General features: G+C 39.3%; 1 long non-coding RNA gene across 1 annotated transcript; it reads left to right on the top strand.

Moving 5' to 3' along the window:
- The first annotated feature begins 923 nt into the window (after positions 1-923).
- On the top strand, positions 924-23,479 carry LOC104689918. The gene is made up of 3 exons (XR_751886.4): positions 924-1,011; positions 10,960-11,200; positions 19,479-23,479. It is a non-coding gene; the product is annotated as an uncharacterized LOC104689918 (long non-coding RNA).
- Positions 23,480-24,364: the final 885 nt, after the last annotated feature.

Below are 24,364 nucleotides of genomic sequence, written 5' to 3' on the forward strand. Positions count from 1 at the left end.
CCTTCCTTCCTTCCTTCCGAATTCCTTCCTTCCTTCCTTCCTTCCTTCCTTCCTTCCTTCCTTCCTTCCTTCCTTCCTTCCTTCCTTCCTTCCTTCCTTCCGAATTCCTTCCTTCCGAATTCCTTCCTTCCTTCCTTCCGAATTCCTTCCGAATTCCTTCCGAATTCCTTCCTTCCTTCCGAATTCCTTCCGAATTCCTTCCGAATTCCTTCCTTCCGAATTCCTTCCTTCCGAATTCCTTCCTTCCTTCCTTCCTTCCTTCCTTCCTTCCTGCCAGGACTTTTCTCTGATTACTGCTCTTTGAGGTGTCACCAGCATGTACTCTTGGCATTAGTTTTGTTTGGACAGTTAGAGAAGGCTTACCTACATGAAAGGAAGAGGCTTTTCACATCAGATTTGAGTAGAACTGGACTTTTGTTCTTGATCTGATGATGTTTGTAAGCCATAAAAAATTATACTGACCTTGCTATTGGTCAAGGGGTGAGGTCAACGGGAACCAGTGTTTGTTACCAGACCACTGTGACTAATATTTAAGAGAGGCAATTTAGTCCTAAGCATCCCAGTTCTATTTTGAGTCAACTGCACCTTGGAAAACCTCCAAAGTTGTCCCAGTCCAGCTAAGTTAGCCAAGAACAGGAATTATCTCCTTCTGGATCTGTCCTGGTCTTTTTAAAGTTTTAAATCTTTCCTATAAAGGCCTGTAATTTTTTTTCACTCTTATGTTGCTGTCCTCCACTGTACTCTTTTTTCACCTCCTCACCAGTAAATAAACTTCTCTGTCAGTACCACAGTTGCTTACAGATTTTCAAAAGCAGAATTTTTTGTTCAGCATCCAAAGGTCTTTAAGAAGTGGCCGCTCATTTATATGCCAACCCCACTTAAAGCAGGAGGGCAAACCCTCTGGGTACATGAGCAGAGCTCATTAAATTCGGTGGAACCATGGCTCCAAATCACCCAGAAGTCTGCTGTATACATCTGTCAAAGCCAGGAATTCACAAATAGAACAATCTGGTAAGAAAATTATTTGGTAAAATAATAAAAGTCTTTAGGGATATGTCATCACACATCTTGCAAATACTTTGCATTTCCTTCATATTCATTGTTTGAATTCAAAGATGTCAGGAAGGGAAAATCCTGCAACATTAGAATATGAAATTAAGTTAAGGATCCTGTTATTTCTCTAACATGTAGTTTTTTATTTTTCATTATTAACACTGCCTAGTTTGTGATTGTGTTGACCCTTTGCTTCCTCTGGCTGTGCACTTCTGCCCTTATTCTACAAGGCACCCAATTTACCATAAATTGGACATTAATTCAATAAATTATTAATATATTTGTAACCTAAACCACAATTGAAATGCAGTTCAAGTATGCAACATTCTTGGCTGGTAAAACTGTTCTCAGTGGTGTATGTTACAGCAGTGACTGAAAAATTATAAGGAACTGACTAGAATGTTCCTGGCATTTTTTATTGATCTGGGACTTGTTTCTACTGATAAAAAGTGAGGGAAGACATCAGAAATTTCAGAATGATGGTTGCAAGAATTTTTTTATTGGTTAAGAGCTGAACTCAAAGACCATTTCTGTCAGTCAGGAAACTCCTATTAACTTCAGATATATTGTTGAGAATGTCATATAAAACATTACTATGAATGTGTAGTACACTTACAAAGCATAAGCAATAATGCTTCTTAGCACTGTTGATTCTAGAAGCTAAAAAGATTTGAATAAAGTAGCAGAGATGCTGAGCTTGGGAATCAAATGGCTCAAAAAACATATTTTGACATGTGCTACAAACTGGAGTTATGCACAGATGTAGCATTCTGTTTTAATACGTTAGCAAATAACAGTGGCTGTGTCATTGTATTCCAGTGAATTGTGCTTGTGTTAAGTTTTATCCAAAAGCCTCTGTAATGAGCTAAGAAACTAAAGTTACTAGTGAATTTTCCAACTCCTGTTAATAAAAGAGGTGAGATGAATGTGAAACCTTATCTATAGGATAAATAGGATAATAAGACTTCCTCATGTCATATTTGGCATAAAAGGAGGAAATCTGATGGGTTTTTATATAACAATATTTTGTTTTCAATAAACCTCACTGATCTGGAATACATTAGTGACTTAGTGTTCTGGTGATTTTAGTGACTGTCAGGGTTTGGAAAAGTCACAACAGTAGCACCATGCATAAACAGAATACAAGCAAATTCTGGGTCCTAAAATTATATAGAGGATTTTTTCTGATTTCAAAGAAGGTGTGGAACATCAGAAAGGCAGAAAATTTTACCCATTGCTATCAATTCTAACAGATATTTTGACAGTAATTCCCATAAACCCATTCATATTATCAGATGCCTAATAATGGATACTATAATTTCATTTTATGCTGAAGGATTAGTGGGCCATAAAATTGGCTGATAGTGTGACTGGTGATCATAGGATAAATGAAAGGTGACAGATATGCTAACATTTGCTAAAATTCTATGCCAGAATTATTTATTTAGCCATGTAAAGGATGATATCCAGCTGTTCATCAAATGTTGTTTTCCAAAGTTTTACTTTTTCAGCTGAAGTGTGATATACTCATTCTCAAATATGAGATAGTATTTTTAAAGAAAAACTTGTTAAAATATTTTCTAGATGGAAATAAGATGAGAAGGTGAAAAAGCCCTTTTATTCAATCTTCATCTGAACAGCACTCACATTGCAATGAAAACAGCTGAAAAATTGAAATTGTCAGAGATGTAGCTCCTGAATGTAGATATGCCTTTCATTGGCCTGCTGAATAATCAGATTTAAGATTATAGTGCTTTAATAACATACATTATACACAGATAGTAAATTATATTAAATGGATAAAAGCAAAAATCTTCCATTTTTTATGGCACTCTACTCCTGTGAATATATTAAATAAGTGAATATTGATTAGATGATGTCTCAGGATTCCATTAGCTATGAAGATGCAAGCACAAAAAGGTGGATAGAATTTAATACTTATTTGAGGACTGGAAATAAGATCTGTGAAAGATTGATTGAATGAATTCTAGGTTCCAGAAAGTACTTCTTCCTGCATGATACAGAAATGCAGAGAGATTTCTGCCATGATGAGGAATATGTAGCATGTCATGTTATGCATTAATTCTCTGTCTATCTCAGAAATTGCAATGTGACATTTTTCTTAGACTTAGTAGATAGCAAAAATGGGGAAAGCCCCACGTTTCTCAATAAAGCACTCTGAAATTAGGATGCTTTGAGCTAAACTTTGCCTGTCTGGGCTAAACCTTCTAAATTTTGTGTCCTATGAGAGTTTGGGGTGAAGTCTCAGCACAGTCTGGCTTTCATTGTAGAATGCCCCCTGCATGGGCATGGAGAGTGGGAGTGGGGATGCCACAAGTGGTTCATTGATTGATACAGTGTTCTGGTTTGGCCAAATTTAGAAATATATCCGCTGAGAGAAGGCAGGTCACCACTCCTCCTCCACCAGGTTCGGGAAAAATAAATTTTCCTCGAAGGAAAGTGAAAGAGATAAAAACTATTTATTTAACAAACACATGGGAAAAGGATAATAATGCTAAATAATAAAATCTCTCGCTGTGGAGAAAAAAACCTGGGAAAGTTTCAGAGTCCTCTCTTTGGTCTCCTCGGAGCTGGGGCTTGGCCCAGGGCCAGGCCCTCTGTGCCCAGTGGAAAGTCCTCCTGATGTGCTCTGATATTGAAGCAGTCCAGCAGAAAAGGGAGGAAATCCGAAATTCCAGGGAAGGAAAAAAATTCAACTCTCAGTCTCTCTCTGGAGAAAAAGAAACTGAACAACTGGCCAAAAACTGACCTGGGCAGCCGCAAGCCGGGCGCTTCCTCGCTCCCCTGCTTCAGCTGAAAGTTGCTATCTCTGTGTGACCTTGAACAAGCTGCAAACTGCTTTGAAAACGTTTTGCTCAGTTTTTCCTTCCCCCTCTCAGGCTCAGTTTAAAGGCATAGAAAGGCACAAAAATTAATTTCTGGGCGTAGGGCAGCGATATGGGATACACATCATAACGTCACCCGAAGACATACAGTCAGCATGGGAGCCATGGACTGCAGGGCATGCCACAAGATACGTAATCAAAGGCTTAGGAGAACCCTGTTCCATAGTGTCTGACTCACTTCTCAAGGAAAAAACTGTGACAGGTGTTTGCATTATGGGTACAGCCTTTTTAGGAGGGTAAATTACTGTACAGAACTCTCTGTACACAGCGCTCTGCACAGAGCTCACCACGGTGATTTCTGAGTCACTGAGCGAAAAACAAAATGCAAAGACATGGCCCCAGATGCCTGCAGTTAAAAGGCTGGAGCAATTCCTGATGCGGTTCAGGCATTCAGGGTTTAGCTACCTCCTACAACGGAGACCTTGCCTAAGAGAGAGGTTGGATGTGGCTATGCTGCCCTGCAGTTAAAACAGCCAAATAGTATGGCCATGGCTAGAGCATGGCAATTCATGTCAAAGAACAGAGCCTTGCACAATATTGCTAGGAGAAAGTTAAAAATTTTGGATTTCAGGGGCCTTTGCTGACTTCCAAAGATTCTTCTTTCCTAAGACAAGCACTTAGGGAGCCCAGTATAAACATACTTACAGCCGTGTGCTGGAGCCTGTTAGCTGTGTCTGGTTTAAAAGCTTGTTGGTCCTTCCTTGTGTAGATGTAAAACACTTTTCTTCTAGCATTACCCATAATAGAATAAGCCTCCTTCCCTTCTTCACAGTCATCTCTAAACCCTTCCTGAAGTTACTTGCTTTCTAGGGTACACCTCTCAGTTCCATGCTACAGATTGCTTTCTTGTTCCAAGCCTTTGGAGCTTGAACTTGGTTTTCTTAAAATGTATTTTTAATGGTCCACCTCACAGAAGTCTTCCATGATTTCCTATGCTTGTTACTGTTTTTTCAACATGTAGAATAGTTGGCTATTTTCTAACACTCACATCTGAGAGGTTTCTTTTGAAATACTGTTATTAGTTTATGATTTTTCACTGATCACTGATTCCTGAAATGTGTCATATAGTTTCCAACTGTTGTTGATAAGGATTTTGCAGTGCTCATGATACTCTTTTTCCAGTGGAAGCAAGGTGCCTATTTTTGCTTTCATCTGTCCCAATGTTTTTTGAGGTTTGTCATTTTTAAGCACATTTGCAGAAAGAAAAATATCCTAAAGATAAATATGTTTCATAAAAGTAGATATGTGCAGGAAAATATTACTAGAGTTCAAATATCACTCTCAATAATTTCTGAATCCATTGGGTACTTTCTGTAGTTACAGATGACAGAATGTTTGTCATTTTGAAATACCCTGCAGCAAGAAATAATAGCCCTGTGTTGATATATGCAGAGTAAACAGAAAATCCAAGTGTAATACTGTTGAACAGTCAATTAACAAAGAGAGACACAATTCCCTAGAAAGCCAGGTTTTGTTAGCTCTCAGAACTACTTGTTTAATCAGATTGTCATGTGATTCTAAGGCAAATACCTTAAAAACCTCTGCTACACATCCTTTATCAAACAAATTTGCAGGACAAAAAAACGAGATTAATTTGACCAGACTGTTTTAACATCTTGAAATTATTTCCATATCTCTTGCTATGGATTCAATCTTTTACCAGTTTTTCTCTTATTGGGCACAGGCTGACTCCACGCTGAATGCCTTATCAGCCAATGCACTATCCTTTTTTGAACATTGACTTAACATTAGCACTGTTTGGTCTTCCTGAATTTCCTTAGTAATTTGATATTTATTAAAAATTAACCTAACCCATTTGTTCTCTAATGTCCACACCTCAGAGGCACTCAGTTAAACATCCTACTTTACTAGGGATGGGCTGGGAAGTGCTTCTTTGACTTCTTATGAAATTAGATATTTATTGAGTTCTTCTGCCTTTTCTACATCATTATTTAAACATCTCCTTGATTATATGTCTTATTAATGAGACCAGTGTCAAAGTGCTTCCTGAATTTTTCATGGTAGTTTGTGGTGATGAAACTGGAATATAGCAGAAAATGAATGGTTTTGTGGTTATGATATCCACCTACCATTAAGAGATTTAAGTTCTAGTCCTACAGGCTTCCAATGTGACATTATCAAACTAAAACCCTTTTGTGTCATATGACCACCTCCTTCTGGAGCTTCTAGCAAAGAATTTAAAACATTGCCTGCTTTCCTTGGTCTGTTCTCTCTGGTTCCTTCATGGAAGTCTTAATTCAGTAAGACTTTCTATTCTCAGTTCTCAACCTCCCTCCTTCCTAAAGGCAATCATGATCCACTGTTCTCTCACATCAAAAGACAATAAAAGATAGTCTGAGACATGCCCCAAGATCTCTTACACCTTTGACCTTGCTTTTTCTCCTTGCTTCACTTCATGTCTCAGTTAATCAAACACGTGGTGTACAACCCTTAAACTGAATTACCATTTATCAGCTTTCATGTATGCAGGCCTGACCTCCCTGTGCTGTGGCCTCTCTACCCTTTCCTGCACTGAAAATTTTCTTACATGGTCTTCTGTGATCTCTTCTTGTGCTGTGGACATTTCCTACATCACCGCATTCTATTTTCCTTGGCTACCATTGGTATCTCATGATGGAAACACCCTTTGCTTCATTTTTCAGCTTTCTAAGTCTCAGCTTTTACCTGTAGCTTCCCTTGCTAAATTTTTTCTTTTTGCAAATCATTTATTAGTTAAGCAAATCAGGAACTTTCAAGAGCTTAACCACATCAATTGCTGTTTTATTCTGTTTTCCTGATAATCTCAATTGTACTCTGTTTACCTGATAATATTTGTGTCTTTCTTGCACTGCAAATAATCTTGATAATCATTAAAATTTCTATTGCCAGTTTCATGCAAGAAATAAAAAGGTTCACTGATAATCCAGCAGGTCAGATTTGATGATAATTGGAGCTAGTGAGGATATCTCTCTGAGCAAGATGGGGCCCCTCGGTAGCAGTGGTTGAGCATTGTCTCTGGATGAGCAGCTTTGGTTGACAGCAAAATGGGCTATCTCTGTGTTCAGGTTCATAAAGATGCCTTACTTCTCCTCCTCTTTCTGGACATGACTGCAACTAGGTGCATCCACAATCAGCTACTTTTTCCAGGTGTTACTACTAAAGATCATCAGGAAGATTTTGTTCTTCATGGTCAGCATGTACCTGGCCTTGGTGCAAACAGGTCAGCACTGCTATTTTTGAGACTTCCTGAATTTACATTCTGTTCCTTTTTTTATTCTATCCACTAGTGTTTTTCAATTCTTTTACTTCAGGATGGTTTCGGAGAGAAAACGCTATTCACCATTTGAACCACAAACTAGACATAGCTTATCCCTGGTAAGGACAGTTTAAAGATAACTTACTGACACGTGAAGAATTTATCCAGGAAAGTACACCAGAATTGCAGTGAAGCACTGTGTGAAGTTCAAGCCTGTGAAATACAAATGCCCTAGTGTGAGCATAGAATTCAGTTTGTGTTTTTGCAACGTGCCCTACTCAGCACTCACAGCACATAGGCTTTTTCTCCCCCCACTCCACTTTTCAAAAATGTAATTTAACACAGACACGGAGACGATCTCAAGGAGGAATCCCAGGTTCTGAGTAGAGATACCATGGATCAGCTGCAATCAATGAGACTCAGACATAATAAAAAAGCTGATAGAATAGATGACTTTAAAAAAATGGAAGATTTGCATAGGGGCAGGTCTGGGAATGACAATAGGACCCAGACAGGGGAATACATGCACTTGAAATACATCCACAGTTCATCAAGACCATCTATCCTATTTATTACTACCTTTAAGTCCATATAGTGTAAATACAAATGTATTTGGGAAAAATTTTCTGGGCTTTGTCCAATACTGCTACAAGAAACAGAATACTTCTGGAGTGTTCTTAGTTTCAGTTAAAAGCAGAGAATATAAAGTGACTCTTCAAAATTAATTTTCTGTCTTCTACTTCCATCTACATGCTTCTGATCTCATATGTTCAAAATGACAGGCAGAGAGAGAAAATAAACCCTTAACATTCAATCCTGACTGTTTCCTAAGCAGACTTTTGCAATCTTTACAATGATTATAGAATTATTTTCATAGCCTGAGCAGGATTCTTTATATAATTGATTTCAGTGAGTAGGTACATCAGTTGTTGCTAGGGTTTATCCCTTTGCTGTAAAAGCACTGGCCAGGTTTTAAGAGCATGTCAACTAAAATAATGTGCAATGATGATAAGTGCCAAATTGTTCAGGCAGTAGCTTTAGCCAGTCTTCCTCATTTTGACCGCTCCCTGGGAGGGAGTTCCAGAGGTCTGGTGTTCCTTGCTTGGCTAATATTAGGCTTAAAATGTTCTGATTTAAATATTCTGGGAACGGTCAAGATCCGAAAGAAAAAATGAGGCATAAGTCATTATGCATCCACTAAGGAAAACCTGTGCCAGCAGAAAAACTGAGAAGTCTAGAGAAGGGTGCAGTGTGTAAGGGACATTCTGCCACTATCAATTCCCCCATTATTCATTTAGGATTAGTTTCCTTTTTCCTGATCACAGAAGGTAATTCCTGAAATAATGCCTCAGTCATCAACTCCGGATGATCTACTGAGCTAAGTGCAAACAGATTCATCTGAATATCTTAAAACAAGAAGTCCTTTCCTTTCTCCACAATAATTTTTCCACAGGCAGTAACAGGTAGGAAAGAGAGTATAATGCCCATTACTGGCATATGGATATTTTTCAGATCCTTTTATTTCCTTACTTGTAGGTCTTATCCACTCTTGATGATGTGTGTTCCTCTCCACAGTAATGAGTTTGAAGCTATCATTAAATAAATGAATAAAATAAAGAGTATGGGAATGTAAAACCAAGTTTCAAAGCATACAAATCATCTAGACTTCACATGGGATGCCTCATACAACTCTCAGACACAGATGCTGAATGAAATTGATTATGACAGTCCCCTCTACATCTAAAGATCAAGACAAAAGGCAAGGCTGAGACTTGAAATTCAGAATATATACTTTATTCCTCAAATACTAGGAGCAGACCTCCCTACCCATCCTGTGATAATAACAGCTCTTTCCCTGTGCCTTCATAGCATTCATGCAGTTCAGATATCTTTGCAAAGTCTTCACAAAATAACCCAGGAATATATTATTTAACAGGACATATGGAATAACTATTTTTTTCTTATTTTAATGAATGTATTAGGACTCCCATTCCACTTAACCAATAATGTATGGCATACTTTTCTGAGTTGCTCTCCCCACAGTTTTATGGGTGTGTGACCAGTTGAAAAACCCTGTTATTCTCCCATGATACTTTCTTATAAAAGTACTTAAATTTACCCCTGCAGTTCTATTGCAGAGTGCTACAGTCTGGATGATATTTGTCACAGTGGTATCCAAATGCTCTTTTAGTTAATGTCTGCTATGTAAATGCATACTCCATTTAACCCAGTAAATGTGCTCTCCACACTATTATGGAAACTGCTTTGTATTTAATCTAAACTTCTTGTTCTAAGGCATATAAAGCCAAAGTCAGTCCTCCAGAATAGCTATTGGCACTAATACCTAATTGATAACAAAAATGTCAAGATGAAAATTAGTTCCTATTTGTCCCAGCCTATAAATGCCAGGCTTCCTCAATACCCTGGCATTATGTGTTTTGCCTTTGCCTCCCACATGGGTATCAATGAAGACCACCTGCCTTGTAGACACAAGGTGAAATATCTTTTTCCTCTGACATTTTTGGCTCCTCCTTCCTCAGGGAAAATCCTGGCCATACCTGTAGGGATACTGTAACACATGACAACCGAAAAGTTTAAGTTCACTGACTGTAAGTTATGTTCCTTATCCCATCCAGCATGATCCCCCACAATAAGATCTTATTGCAAACTTCCAGCAGTTCATTGGCCAGTACCAAATTGATTATACACTTACCTGTGCTCCTGTGGTTTATCCTCTTCCAGCAGTGGAGAGACATCAACTTGTGCACCAGAGCAACCACTATTTGTTTGCAATTGGGACAAGGTTTCACTAGTAGTTTCAGAATAGTCTGGTTCTTCAACTGGGGTATCTGCTTCCACTGCTGATACACAACATAGGATGGCCTTACTCTCTAACTTATAGATGGGACAATTCTGTGAGTTACAAAGCTATAGCCAGCCTAGCCTCTTAGGAGGTACACCTTCTCATATGCCATGCGAAATGAAGAGTTTTGCTCTCAAGAACACACTCATTCTTTGTCTCCTTTATCCTTTAGGCAGTGCTTTCTATATTGCAGAATCATTAGCAAACAAACAGCACAGCAACATGATCCCAAGACATAGCCTAGGCACCAACTTTAAAGCACTCTGTGCAATAACACAGCATGGTATAATAACCTTTCCTGAAATTGATTTTAAAAATGTTCTTTGCTTTCTGTAGTTCTGTCACTCGCAAAGAAAAAAACCCAAAAACAACAAAAGAAAACTCAGAAGTGATCACAATGTCAATGAGAGTGAAAAGCCCAGATTAATTATTACTATTGTCAGGAGCAAGCTATTGTTGAACAACAGCCACGACTGCACTTTTTAAGCCTCTTGACTCATTCTTGAAATTGTGTCCCAAAGGAGTGTAACAGAGAGCAAGTCTGACTGCAGAGTGTGCAAACATGCCATTGTGGGAACGGAATTCAGAGCTCAGCACAGTCCCAGAAATCAATGTGGTTGCACCAGAGTAGCTGAGAGTAGAATGTACTGTATGTTACACATTGGAAGTCCTGCCATGAGTCAAGCAAAGAAGAAATACATAGCACACACAAAATGTAACATACCTAACTGGAACTAGACATTTTATGTGATGAAATATTCTGTGCTCTGGAAAAAATAAAGCTTTATTTTAAAATACTGTGACTGTTGTACAAGGCATCTATGGAATGGTCTGTTAAATGCTATTTTTATTTTATTGTAATTGGTTTGCTTTTATTACAGCAGGAGCCAGAAGCTGCAGCAAGGGCTGAAAAAAAGTGGAAATTCCATCTACTTTGGGACAAGAAGTGAAAATATCAACATGCACCATGGAACAAAATATTCTGAAAAACATGGATTCAGAAACAATTTAACATGAGATCTTTTGCTAGCTGAGCACAAAATCTGCAGGTGTCTGCAATGTGAGGGTGCCCGGTGGGGTTTGGAGGTTGAATTGCCTGTAGTGTCATCCTGTCCTGGGCTGGTAAGACAGCAGGCTCATTGCAGCTGTGGGGCTGGTGGTGAGAGCAGAGCGAGTGCTGCATCCATACAGAGGGAGTCCAAGCTGGGAGTTCACCACCACAGGGACAGATGAGGCTAAAACTACAAACCCAGTTGTAAAACACAGGGTTGTTATGAAACCGGGTTTCTACTGAACTGAGTTAAAACACAGTATCTTGGCTCAAAGAAAAGCCTCAGAGCCATTTGGGAGATGTCGCAGAATGTTTTGCTTTTTTGTGGTTGTTTTATTTTTTTGTCCAATGGTGCCCTGATGGTGTTAGAGGCTGCACAAAGCTAATTAGACAAGACAGCATATTTTTAGTTAAATTAGGTATTCCTGTCTCCATCTCATGAACCTGGCACTGATGCACCATTAGGAGATACTTCTCCCTCTCTCACAGTGCTCTGTCTGCACTAATAGACTGAACAGGCTCAGGCTAGGCTACCCCAGCTCACTTTTGCCAGCACCATCTAACACTGTGTCTGTCCATGGCTCAGGAGACTCATCCCAGTAAGCAGTATGGATAAGATCTCCCTGTTTTGAGTGAGAAAAAAACCATGGGGGTCCATAAAGAGGCAGACCTCACCACATCTCTCATCCTCTGGGTTCTGTCTATGATCTATTCCATGTGCTTGCATGGTACGACAAATATGTGCCCATGTGGTACTTAGGACACAATGAGGCTGGGTGGTAGGAATCCTTGTTTTTTTTCACCATCAGTTTTAGCTCAAACCTGTCCATCAGTTCTCTTCATCAGGCATATCCTGACTGCTTGTGCAGGGACATGAGAAGGGGAGGAGTGGCTGCTGCTGAGTGCCACCGGGCAGGGAAAGAGTGGGGCTGCAGTGTTGGCTTAAAATATTTGTGAATAGTAGTAGCCACACCTAACTTTAGGTATTTACCCAGCTAAGTTTTTTGAGCTGTCATTGCTGGGGTTCCACCCTGCTTTTCATGAACAGAAGCAAATATCTCATGTGAGCACAGAGCACACTGGAGAGCAGGGCTACAATGTTCTCAGTTTGAGGACGTTGCTAAGTGCCCGTGGTCAGGCTGGAGGTGCAATTTCTAGGTGGCTTGTTGCAACAAAAGGCCTGTGGGAGTGCAGTAAGGTGGTCCAAAATGCCTGATGCCAGCACAAATGTTTTAACTATAAGAACACATTTCTCTTGTGATAGAGGTTTTCTTTATTAATGTAGTCATTTCTATGAACATTTTATAATTGGACCAGGTACCTGGAAATGAATATGAAGTATTGAAGTTACAGAGCAGAGTATGCATGTACTTATGAATTGAAAGGAGAAATTCTAGTTGAAAAATGCTTTACTGAACGTTAAACCTTCCTCCAGTGAAAATTAAAGGGTTGCTTAGGACTGCCTACTTTTGCTATCAAAAGGTACATCAGATGTTGAAGTGCAATTAAAATCCAGTGGGGCCAATTTTGCAGCTAATAAAAATTTGCATAACTCGAGTTCACTGGAGCAATTTTGATTTTCAGCACCTGAGGATCTGCCTCTTAGTTTTAATTATTTTTTCAAGTGTTCCTCTGCTGTGGCAGAAAGGGAGAAGAGGCAGAAAGCAGCCAGTACGAAAGAGGAAAGGTGTATGTCTCTATTACCTTACAAAAGCAAAGGTAGCCATAGGGAAAATGGGAGCTTTAATCCAGCTTTTATCAGACTAATACTGATAGATGTAGGAATATATGTTTTCTGTTCTGTTTTGCTTGGGTGTTATTTTGGTTTGTGTTTTATGTAAAAAGGATGAAAATTCCCTTCAGAACATAGTCTTGAACAGTCTGCTAAATAGACACTTTTATCTGTGTAGAAATAGATGTTTGTGAGACAGGCTTATTGAGAAAATTACAAAAGGCTTATTTCTCACTCAATGAAAGGATGGCTCTTCCTTCAGTTATCATTATTGCAGTTTGCTGCCTTCCATTTAAAAAGTAAATATAGCTCTCAGTAAATTGACCTGTCCTTTAACATAAGGGTCCTCCTTGAGGTCACATAAATGCAGTAAACTGTGTAAGAGCATGTACCTGAGGGACAGGGAGGGTATACACAGTACTTGGTTATGTGTGGTCCTTAATTTGTACTCATCCATTTATAATAAATTTCTATAGAGGAAATGCTGTCTTAAAATCCATACTTTAGTCATCAAACACTTGCTAAATGATGCTTTTGTGTTACTTTATCAGTAGCCAAGGATAATACTTGATGTGATCAAATGACAGCTGCACTGACTGTATTTTCTCTCCTTTCTAATATGGTGGTGCAAAACATCTTTGATACAGAACACACTGATGAACTGTTAGAGAGGGTTTGGCACAGCTTGCACTAATTTAAGACAATGTCTTAATAATTGTTGGCTGCATCTGAAGAGCAAAAATGTGTCCTATATAAAAATCAAAACAGATGATTTGGAGCCATGGGGAAGTTACTCCTCTCCTAAAAATTTTCCAAGGCTGACAATGTCAGGAAACATAGCTGCCCCCTTGCCTGGCTCTGTCCTGTTCCAGCCATATGGCAGGCATCCCTCTGCAGACCTGCCAGGGCTGGGAATGCTTCTTCCCACCCAAGCCGAGGAAGTGGGGAAAGAAAGGCAAGGCAGATTGAAGGAGAGTCCAGGGCTGCTTCAGAGGCCACAGAACAGCTGCTCGTGCCCCTTACTACCCATAAAGAAGCAACTACTGAAAATGCTGGGTGTAATTAATAGTACATAGGAAAATCTTCAGAGGGATTTTGTAGGCACGTGAGGCTTGTTTCTGACCATAATGGTTGCTGCCGGCAATCTGCGCCCACACTGCATTCAGCAAGGGTGTGTGGGGAGCGGGCGTGTAGAAAAGGAAGAAAATGGTTATTTTGAAAACATTTCAAATCTTTAGTATCTGCGTAATCATTTGATCATTCAGAGAAAACAATAAACCTTTTACTAGAACCGGAGTCCTAAAACTAATCACAGAGAGTAAACAAAAGGCAGTGAGAAAGAGAGGGGAAAAAAAAATAAAAAAAGCAAGTCTCTACCTGCTACTACCATCTAGTGGTAAAAAAAGAAATAAAGGGCGTTTTTGCAGGAACACTGTGGGAGGGAGGAGGCTGGTGAATAGAATTAAGAAATCAGAGAATTGTTATCTGTCAGCCACCTTATCCCCCCAAAAGGAAACACACGCATAATCTGCTGCACCCACCCCTTGCTCCTGTCACGAAAATTAAGCACAAAGCCAGAACCATGAATAGAAAGGATCAGTAAGGGAAACATACTTATCTTGACCTCAGAATTCACATCTTTGTTTGATATGCAGATATGACTTAAGGTCTTCCACCCACGGCCATCTTTGCATTCATATATATGTGCAGTAGCTAGCAAAACAGAACCTGAATTTTCGCAGTTAACTGCAGGAAAATACAAGGCCATGAACATAAACTGAGTGCTGCTCCTCTCCTAGTGGCTCTGTGCGGTGGAGGTAGTGAGTTTACTGTGATGACCTCAGCTGTCCTCACACTCCCTGCCACCCTGCCCATGGCATGCTCTCTCCTCCTGGCCTGATTGCCCTCTGACCTGGCACCTCACGGCAGCAGACCAGAGGCTCTGCTGGTGCTGCTAGGTGGGGGCTGGGTGCTTCCACATGGGAGACAACTGGGACTCCACCAGCGCCTTATCTTCAGCAGCACCCCTGAAGGACCTCCTTTGAAGCTGCCAGTCTACCAGGCAAACTCGCACCTCCCAGGAAAACGAGCTTACCGGTCTGAAATGCAGGGCTAAGAAACCATGTACTCTATTTAGGACAAGTACAGCGAGGGGAAATAATAGCAGACTTTCCAGCTGTCTTGCACAACTTTTTGACTTCGAGCTGTTCCCTTCAGCTCAAAAATGAGCTGCTTCTCAAGGTGATACACATTTCTTCACAAGCAGTGTGAAGGTCTTTCAGTTCTTCCAAGCTGCTTCTGTCCCCACTGCAGCCTGCTTTCTCTCTATCACTGATAACCCTAATGCCTTTTAGCTGGTGGGAATCTCAACAGAAAATTCAGTAGTAGACTTTTGTGTCTACACATGTATAATGCAAAGCAACTTTAGAAGTAAGGTATAAAAAACAAGAACACTATAGCTATTAGTTTTTAAGACAATAATTAATGGGCAGGATTAATTATTTTTTCTACACTGGAAGACACAAAAAATTGTCATTGTAACCCAATGACTTGGACTGAAGTCTGCTGCTGCTCTCCTATATTTCATTAGGGTTTCTGGTGCATATGTATGAATCTTGGCAGCTTCCTGCAGCCTTCAGTAGTTATTCCATCAAGGCATCAGCTTTGGTGTCAGGTGTAATTGGAATTATGCCTACCATACCTGCAGCCGCTGGCATATTGTATATCCTCAGATCGCCTCTTCCTTCTGCCTGGACCAGGACAGCTTCCACACTGCTGTAGCTCAGTGCAATAAATGCATCTACAAAATGTGCCTTTCCCTTCTACACAACTCTGAGTGCAATCAAAAGTTTATGTACCTCAGTTCAGAGCACATTGGTACTATTCGGACAAAACTGATTTCAACCTTAAATTCAATGCCCAAAATTAGAGTAATTAAGTCCTGTAAGTACAACCTGTACCCCCTCCAAGGGGGAAAAAAACCCAAACAACAGGAAACAACCAACAAGAATCAATCCTGAGAGATGTATTTATTTTAAACTTATTGTTTCAAATTTAAAGTTGATGCCTAAAATGAGTCAAGCAACCACTAAAGTGCTTCTCTCCACTGAATGTAGCAGAAAGTGAGAGTGAACAACTGGAGTGCAAGTTATAAAACTAAAGCTGTGAGTTCAGCATTGGGTGGATGGGAGTTTTCACTCCTGTTGCGACACTGAAAAACAGGGAGGACTGGATGGGGAGAAGTTCCCTATTGTTCCCTTGTGAAGAAAGCAGCGGTTACCCAAAATCTGGTTCTAGAAGAACTTAAGGTATAAAATAGTGCTCTGAAAACAGCCCCATAGGCAGGTTGGATGTCCTTTTACACTCAGACAGATGATCACTGGAAGGCTCGTCAGCAGTTTATCACTGAGATAGGTCCTGGTCCTTCTACCAGTAGCATCAAATTCCACCAAGTTAGGAGGACCAGTGTCCCATGTCCCAGGTGACACTCAAGCATTATTTTTTTGCAAACAAGCGGTAGCAGTGACAATGATAAATAATTCATGATCTGTCTCCTTTACATCTCTCTGGCTGCATATCCTACAGCCATTTATTAGAATGATACTCTCTCACATTTATTCAAGTATCTATTGCTGAAGGCTCGGAGAAAATAGAAAAATAATTATTCTTCATCAGGATGCACTTGCATTTATAGAAACAGTTGATATATTTATAGAAGTGTTATCTACCTAAACACTTATTCATGTAAGTATGCTAAGAGATTCTATGGTATTTATAGTTAAAGGAAATAAGGAACTTGAAATAAAAATGACATGCATGTTTGTCTAATAATCATTTAGTTCTGATAGAAGTTGCTTTTGCCATTGCATTTATTTAATTAATCCATTTATACATTTATTATTTTCAAGCCTTAACTTAGATATTCTTTCACTTGCTAGATGGGTACACTTTGTGTCATCCTTTGTACTGGTAATTGTATATTGTTCTTCTCATGAAACACCTAGGTGTGTTCCTCCTCCATGAGACATCCACAAAGACCTTCTTTCTGACCAAAATGTGTAGATTTGATTTTCAACCTCCCACATAGAATTAAAACAAAAATAATGAATACTACTAAGATCCCCTAATTATTCTGATTAGACAGTTGGCATCCTGATGACTCAGTTAAAAGGGACTTTTGTACTTTATTTGCAAGAATATTAAGCCTCCATATCAGGACTTAGTCCTATGATGATGATATGTTTTTTCTTCTCTGTTTTCCCCTAATGAATACATTACATGTTTTATTTTTTTTAGCTTAGTTTCTTGAGAAATAATCTGAATAAGATTGCATTATCTCACTGTTCTCCTCCTCCTCCCTCTTTGTCCATTTTTAATCAATTTAGGCAGAGGCCTCAAAGACTGTGAAGTCTTAAAAATTTTGTAGCAATCAGGGCCTGATTAGAGAACACTGACTTCATTGATTCTGCTTCTGAGTGAAAAACCCAGAGGATTTGGTCATGCCTCAGCTCTGGTTATCAGCATCTCCCCAGGGACCAGCATGGGCAGTTGGTGTGACTGTGGCCCTCTCTCTTGCTTGTGTTGTCTCTTGCCCAGGCAGCGAGAGGCGGATGGGGAAGGGGTGTATGGGTAGGTGGGGGCACTGTCCTGTGGGAGCATGGGGAACAAAGCAGTCCTGGGAGCACTGTGGGGCAGCTATGGGACCCTGGAGAGACTGTGTGTCATACAGTGGGAGTCACAGTGTGTGGAGAAGCTCTTGTTCTTGAGGTGAGCAGGTGTGAGGTGCTACTTGGCCACTTGCGAGACAAATCCATGTGAAATAAGATTTCCTTAGCTTCCCTGTTTATGTACTGACTTCCTTTCTTTTATGCTCAGCTTCTGCTGTTATTTTGTCCACTGTTCCTGCTCTGGCATAGGTCACAGAGACCTGACTACTTCCCCAGCCTATAATATTTTCTGCAAAGGACGTGCTTTTGTTGTTTTCTATAACTTTCTTACAGAAGGAAACTCCATGTATCCTAGGTTATTGTTATAATTTTTTTCATGATCATCATTTTCTAATGTGAAAAGCTATTGAAAGTAAATGTATGCTGCAGCTTTATTACATTCCATTTAGCAAGAGTATTTTTTCTTGTGTGTAAATGCTTTGTGTCACCTTTAGTTTTCTTTGTGCTTATTTTAACTCCCCGTTTCTTGTTTGCTGCATAAAAATAATTTATTACCCTCTTCTCTGTAGTTTCTAGATACTCAAGAAGTGCAATGTCATGTGCAAACTCCATAGGTACTTCTCATTTATTCTCTGTAATCTTACTGCAGTACAGCTTTCTGAAAACTTCCACCAGGCATGTAGAGAAAAAGGGGGTGGATAGAATTGCACTAGAAAATTTCCTTGCCTTCTTTCTCTCGCTCTTAAAAAGTAGTTACCTCATGCTCTATGATAATTGCTACTATGAGGAGATAAGTGCTGCTTTAACCCCAAATTGATGAGCTTCACGTGGCAATTACTTGGTGGAATTTCATTGCCTATGGTACGCAGGTCAGATTAGATGATTCTTCTGGCATTAAAATTTATGAACCTATAAATTTCTGTTTCTCACTTGTTCTCATAATGCTTCCTAACATTTCCAACGACTAACAGCCCTCTCATCTATCAAATACTCAAAGCTTAGGTAAATTATCCTGCATGACCTTCAATGCTTTTCTGCCATTTTAAGTCTGGTCTTCCAGATGTTGTGCCCCTAAAGCTCTAAGTAGGTTAGGAATTATGAGTGCCTAGAGATGCTGGATGAGAGTTTGATATACTGCTTCAGTGTGAAAAATCAGGTGGCTTGTCCTAGCCATAGGTTGCTTGCCTTGTAAAATCCTTTTTAACTAGCTAGCTTACAGGAGTAAGATATTTATAACTCAGAGGAAATTTTTTTTTGGTGTGTGTGTGGATACATTATGATGATAGGAATTTATATTGATGTGCTTAGGAATTTATTATGGTTGTTTCTAACCAATCCCCTCTCTGTGGACCCAGTTGTAAGCTCTCTCCTTCCACCCAGGGTCTCTCTCTGATCATGTGTTTGGACCCAAGACTTAGTTCTGATGCAGCACAGCTGCATAACCTCCCCACAGACAAATCTGAAAGAGAGGTGAGAAAGTCTGTATGGAGATAAAAAAGACAAAATTACTGGAAGAAGTAGGATTGTTGTGATAAGATCAGAAGTAGCCGGTGTATTCAAGAGGAAAAACATCAGCGTGGAAAGGTATGAAAAAGTAATGGAAAAAATTTAGGACACTGATTGTGCTTGTTGGGGCTGCTGGTTGTGAATGATCAGCTCACCAGGTAAAAATGGACAGTGCCATCAGGAGCAGGTGCACATGGATAACCCTGTGACAAGGAAGACCTGCTCTGTGGAGCTGCAGAGGCCAGCCTGCCCCTCCCTGCTCGTGCCTGCTGGGCCGGCCAAAGCACTCCGGGTACTTTGTTAGGGGTGGGGAGCACATCTGTGCTCAGCCTTATGGCTGGATAAATACAGCTGCCTAAGCGCTTCTCTCTGTTTGCCATTGAATAATTGCTCTGTGCTTTAAAGTTGTTTTCTTATCTTGTTGCATAATCCTTTGTGCCACAGTATCAGGATGCTGGAACAAATGAACCCAGGAGAGGATCAGTAGTAAGTTCCTTAAACATCAAGTTCAAAACCCCCATGCATTTTGCAAAATTTACATTTCTTTTAAAGTTCGTTAGCATTTTTAAAGTCTTCATTCCAATTTTTCCTTTTGTCACGATCTTAATAATGTTCTTGTCCCTGCTTTCTGCTGCTTCTATTGTGTGTGTTGTATCACTAAGTTATTTGAAACTGTTTGTAATGATTCATCTTTTTCCTTCAGGAAGAAGACTTCTCCTATAGTGGAAGCTTTAAGTTAGAAGCAGGTTTAACATACAGATTTGTGATATCCCAATGCAGCATGAGCTGAAATCTTCAGAAAAACCTTTGTGTTGTCACTGGAAAAGGTGTTTGGACTACAAGGCTAGATCCTGGCAGATGAAAGACGTGTTTCTAAGTGGCAAGCACAAGTTCAAGTTCAAGTTGCCCTGATTAGGCAGCTGAAGATTCCTCAGAAGGGAAGAAGGAGAGTATCTCCTGGTGAAAGAAAACTTTCAGAAATCAGATGGGTGCCCTTTGCAGCCTGCCCAACAATTTTAAGTGCTCCTAGAGACTCCTTCGTTATGGGCTGGAGGAAATTAAAGCTTCAAAATCACTGAGAAAGCCTGTGTGAGAGGGCTGAAGGAGGGAGTTTTGGGTTCACTCTGAGTGGCACTTGGACACATAATGCTTGACCAAGCTACAGCTGCCATTAGGTGTAACAGTCTGGAACTGGTCGCTTGGCAGGGCAGGTAAAAATCTGTGTGAGAGGAGATTGGGAAACACCTTTAGAGCATGTTTAATGCATATTAGGATAAATCAGCTTTGTTAAATGAAAGTGGTATAGTGACTGATGGATGAGGACTACTATAATCATTTACAAAGACAGACCTATACAACTGTCAGCATAAAGACATGCAAGGCAATGACAGCCAAGATTTTCTCATGGGAGGAAAATTGAAGCCAGAGAAATAAGACATTTATGTGGGCACATGGGTTATTAGTTTTTGATTAAATTTCATTGTTGAATCAATTGCTTTATTGTTTGCTAATGAAGGATCATTTTTAGCAAACATTTTTATTATAATTTATATTTAGTGTTGCAGCCTTTTTTATAATAGTGAGTACTAAGAAGTCATGAAAGGATTTAAAATCTTATTATTTTAGAAGTATTGGGTCCTCTGTCTTAATGTTCAAGTTCTTAAAAATTTCTTCCTCTAAGCACAAGAGCTAAGAACTTGCCTCCCTCAAACTCTTATTTAATTGCTTCAGCAAAAGAGTTTAGGAACTTCAGGAAAAAACACAAATTATCTGTGATACAAATAAAAATGGCACAGCTGACAACAGTGATTATCTCCTTAAACCATGTACAAGGGAAGATCTCACTGTACGTTTGAAGAGTAAAATACCCAGAAGGAGTTAGGCTTTAAATAAGTGAAACAACCAAATGGTTGAAGAAAGGAAGATATTTTCACAGTGTCTCAGCTGTAGATTCCTGAAAGACCCCTCCAGGGAGAGTTTATCAAATAAAACGCAGATACCAGTTGTTTTGCAGTTTGGACAAAGAGAGTTTGCACCACATATCAGTTGAGACATAAACCAAATATCTCTCTGATAAACTTTGCTTTCTGGGCAAAGCTAAATCTGTTTCTGAATGTAGTAAGCAGGAAAACATTTGGCATCTCCTCCAGAGTAAGAATGGGATTCTTAGGTTATTGAAGCTAAGAGGAAGGTGGTTGCAAGATGTTTTTAAAATCAACTAATTTCTGTGGGTATTCTAAATGAGATCGTGTCTTTCATTAGCCACAGCTTTAATCAGTGTATTCACTTATTCTTCTGATGTCTTACACAAGGCGGTAAGTCCAGTGTAAGAATCTAGTAGTCCAGGTCATAACCCAAACAGAACATGAGATGAAAAAACAGGAGAAAATATTAAAAGCATTCATTTCTGGTTTACTTTTTTTTATGCAGACAAAGTGAATAAAAGGTTTTCCACCTTAATAGTTAAATCTATACCTCAACTACAGCATTCTTTTACTTGGAAAGCAAAAGGACCATTAACAGGTTTTGATGATTGCTTTCTTTGAACCAGTCAAACGAAAATACTGTCCCTTATGTGAGGCTGACATGGTATTTACCTGATGAGCTAAAATGTTTCATTTCATTTTGTCCCTCGGGGAAATTCTGTCCCAACAGATTCCCTTTTATTTTTTTTTTTAACTTTAACTTTAACTTTAACTTTTACTTTTTTTTTTTTTTTGACTTGGTATCTACTTTTTTACCAGTTGGTAAAAACAGAACAGATAAATCAGTCTTACTGGAAAACAAACAAAAAAAAGAAAGGTATAGGTAATTAGATTTGTATACATATAGAAACTAATTTGCAGAAGAAATAAAACTCTTTTACTCTAGAACCTGATCATTTTAACATATATTTCATCTACTTTCTACAGAATTACAGTTTTTTTTAACAGGTAGAAAAAAAAGCCTTTAGGAAAATTTTCTAAATGTATTTTCAGAATTTTTTCTTCACATACAATCTTGTTGCTTATTCTTACAAATCTGGGTTCATCATTATCTCTCTAAAACATGATAATAAATCTCTGCTTCCTTCCTATACCTATGAAGGTGGGACCTTTTCCTGTGCTATACTAACTCAGTAGGAGATGCTGCATAACATTCGTATTCATTGCCCTTTTCTATATGTGCTTTCAGGCAGGATAAAAAAATAGCAATAACAGAATTACTATTTGTCCCAAAGATGATCGGTGGAAATTTTCTTTGTGACTTGGTGATCTGGTAACTTTTAGTTGTCCCTGACTTCACAATAATATCTACTACTATCTCTCCTAAGTTTTTTTGTTTGTTTGATTTGGATTTCACTTTTCCTTTAAAAATATCCTTATGGCAGAGAACCCCTCATGGTTCAAATTCCATTTTCATATGTAAATGGTGGGATATTCAACTGACTAAAATAAGTGCAATTTGAAAGCGCTGTTCATTGGTGTTTACCAGAGCTTGATTTTATGTTTTATGTGTTGACCACATTGTTGCTTCTGGGCCTCAAAATCTGAGCCAAGAGTTAAAACTGTATTTTCCCATCTATTCTTCATTCTGCTAGAAAATTACTTTCTTTCAGTTGTAAACAAAGGGTGATTTATCTTTGTGGCTAGAAGGAATGGAATTAGCCCATCGTAAATTCAAGGTAATCTGTTTCTCCATTAGTAGCTTTAGTTCAACAGCTAATAAAGGCAGAAGCCAGTACATTAGAGAATTATTGTAAGGTGACATTTTAATGAGAACATAACTTTTGGGGAACTGAAAAAGGATATGCAGCCACAACCCCAGTAAGATGTTGAAGGCTGGCCTGACTTTCTTTCATCTGAGGCAAATAACTGCCGGGATGGTTTTAGTTAAATGTGCCTCAGACTGGCTGTACTTGCTCTGCATAAAGAGCAGGACAGCCCAATTCATTAAACAGAAAGAAAAGGATGCTTCTGTTCTGGCCAGGCATGGCTGCCACACAGCATTTCAAGTCTTGAGAAAAACACTCTTTACTTGAGGCTGGACCTCAAGTATGTTTTTTATGACCAATTTGCTATAAATGATTCATTAAGAGCATTTCAGAACTATACCCTTGGGTGAAAAAAAAAATAAACTTTCTACGCATGCATCCAGATTGAAATATACATAGATACATCTTTCCTACTTAGAAGTGTGCTATGTGCATAAACCTATGTCCTTAATCCACTTGCTATATCTTATTTATTCTGCAGTTGGATTTCTCTTCAGTTTATGACATTAAATACCACATTGCTTAAATAAAATATCTGTATTTCTGTATTTCCAGCCATTGATTCAGCAGTGTCCTTCTTCATATTGTGTGCTTTTGAAAGTCTTCTATAATTTGTACTTTTTCTTTCTACAGTTACCTTTTGCTGTCAAAGCTTGCCACGTTTCTGTAATAAATCTCTATTATAAGAGCACATGCACATGTTAGTGTGCATAGAAAACAGAAAACATGCCTCAAAGAGGGGAGATTTTGCTTCTCCAGAGCAGTGTAAAACAGATTGTGGGGCAGTACAAATGGAGAAGGTGTGCCTGTGTCCCTTGGGTGCCAGGGGGGATATGGCTGTGCTGTCTGCTGTCCTATTTCTCCAGCCAGTGCCTCGGTCAGCAATGCCCTGCTGGAGCTGGAAAGCATCACCATGTCCATTCTAAACCAAGGGTAGAAACACCCAAACTCAAGGGCTAAAAAGTAAGTTCCAAATGTTGGTCAAAATCTTTACCTTGCTATATTTATATGTGTGAGGCTTCCTGGCTGGTGAAACCTGGAAATCCACCCAGGCTGGCACTGGAACCCTGTCAGGTCCTTCCTCATGGCCAGCTCTGGCACAGCCAGACTTGGTGCAGATGTGAGGGTGGAGCTGCAAGCAGAAGTGTCAAAGGGAATAGTTTTGCTTGAGTGGTGGTGGGCTTGAGACCCAGCTCAGTGACCCTGCACGTAATGGGGAGATTTCTGCTGAGTTTAGTGAAAAACATGTCCCTTTGAAGGATGTTTTCAATAGTTGTAGTGTTTCAACAGCCATAATTAGGCCAGGACCTCTGTGACAAATTGGACCTAAATCTGCAAGAACATTTTAAAATGTCTGAATGAAAGCTAGAACAAACAAAAAGAGTAACCTTCAGTGATGAAAATTAAGTTTAGAAAGACTTGTTGACTCAAATGTAGCTTATTCTAAACAGCAGTGCTAATCTTAAGGTTTACAATTATAAGAAAGAAGAACAAGTGCAAATGTCTTTGTGAACATTATATTCAAATGTGAGTAATTGAAGAAAGGAGAACATTCTGTCCCTCAGAGGAACTGCGT

The sequence above is a fragment of the Corvus cornix genome, chromosome 1 (genome assembly GCF_000738735.6).
Source record: "Corvus cornix cornix isolate S_Up_H32 chromosome 1, ASM73873v5, whole genome shotgun sequence".
Classification (NCBI taxonomy): Eukaryota; Metazoa; Chordata; class Aves; order Passeriformes; family Corvidae; genus Corvus; species Corvus cornix.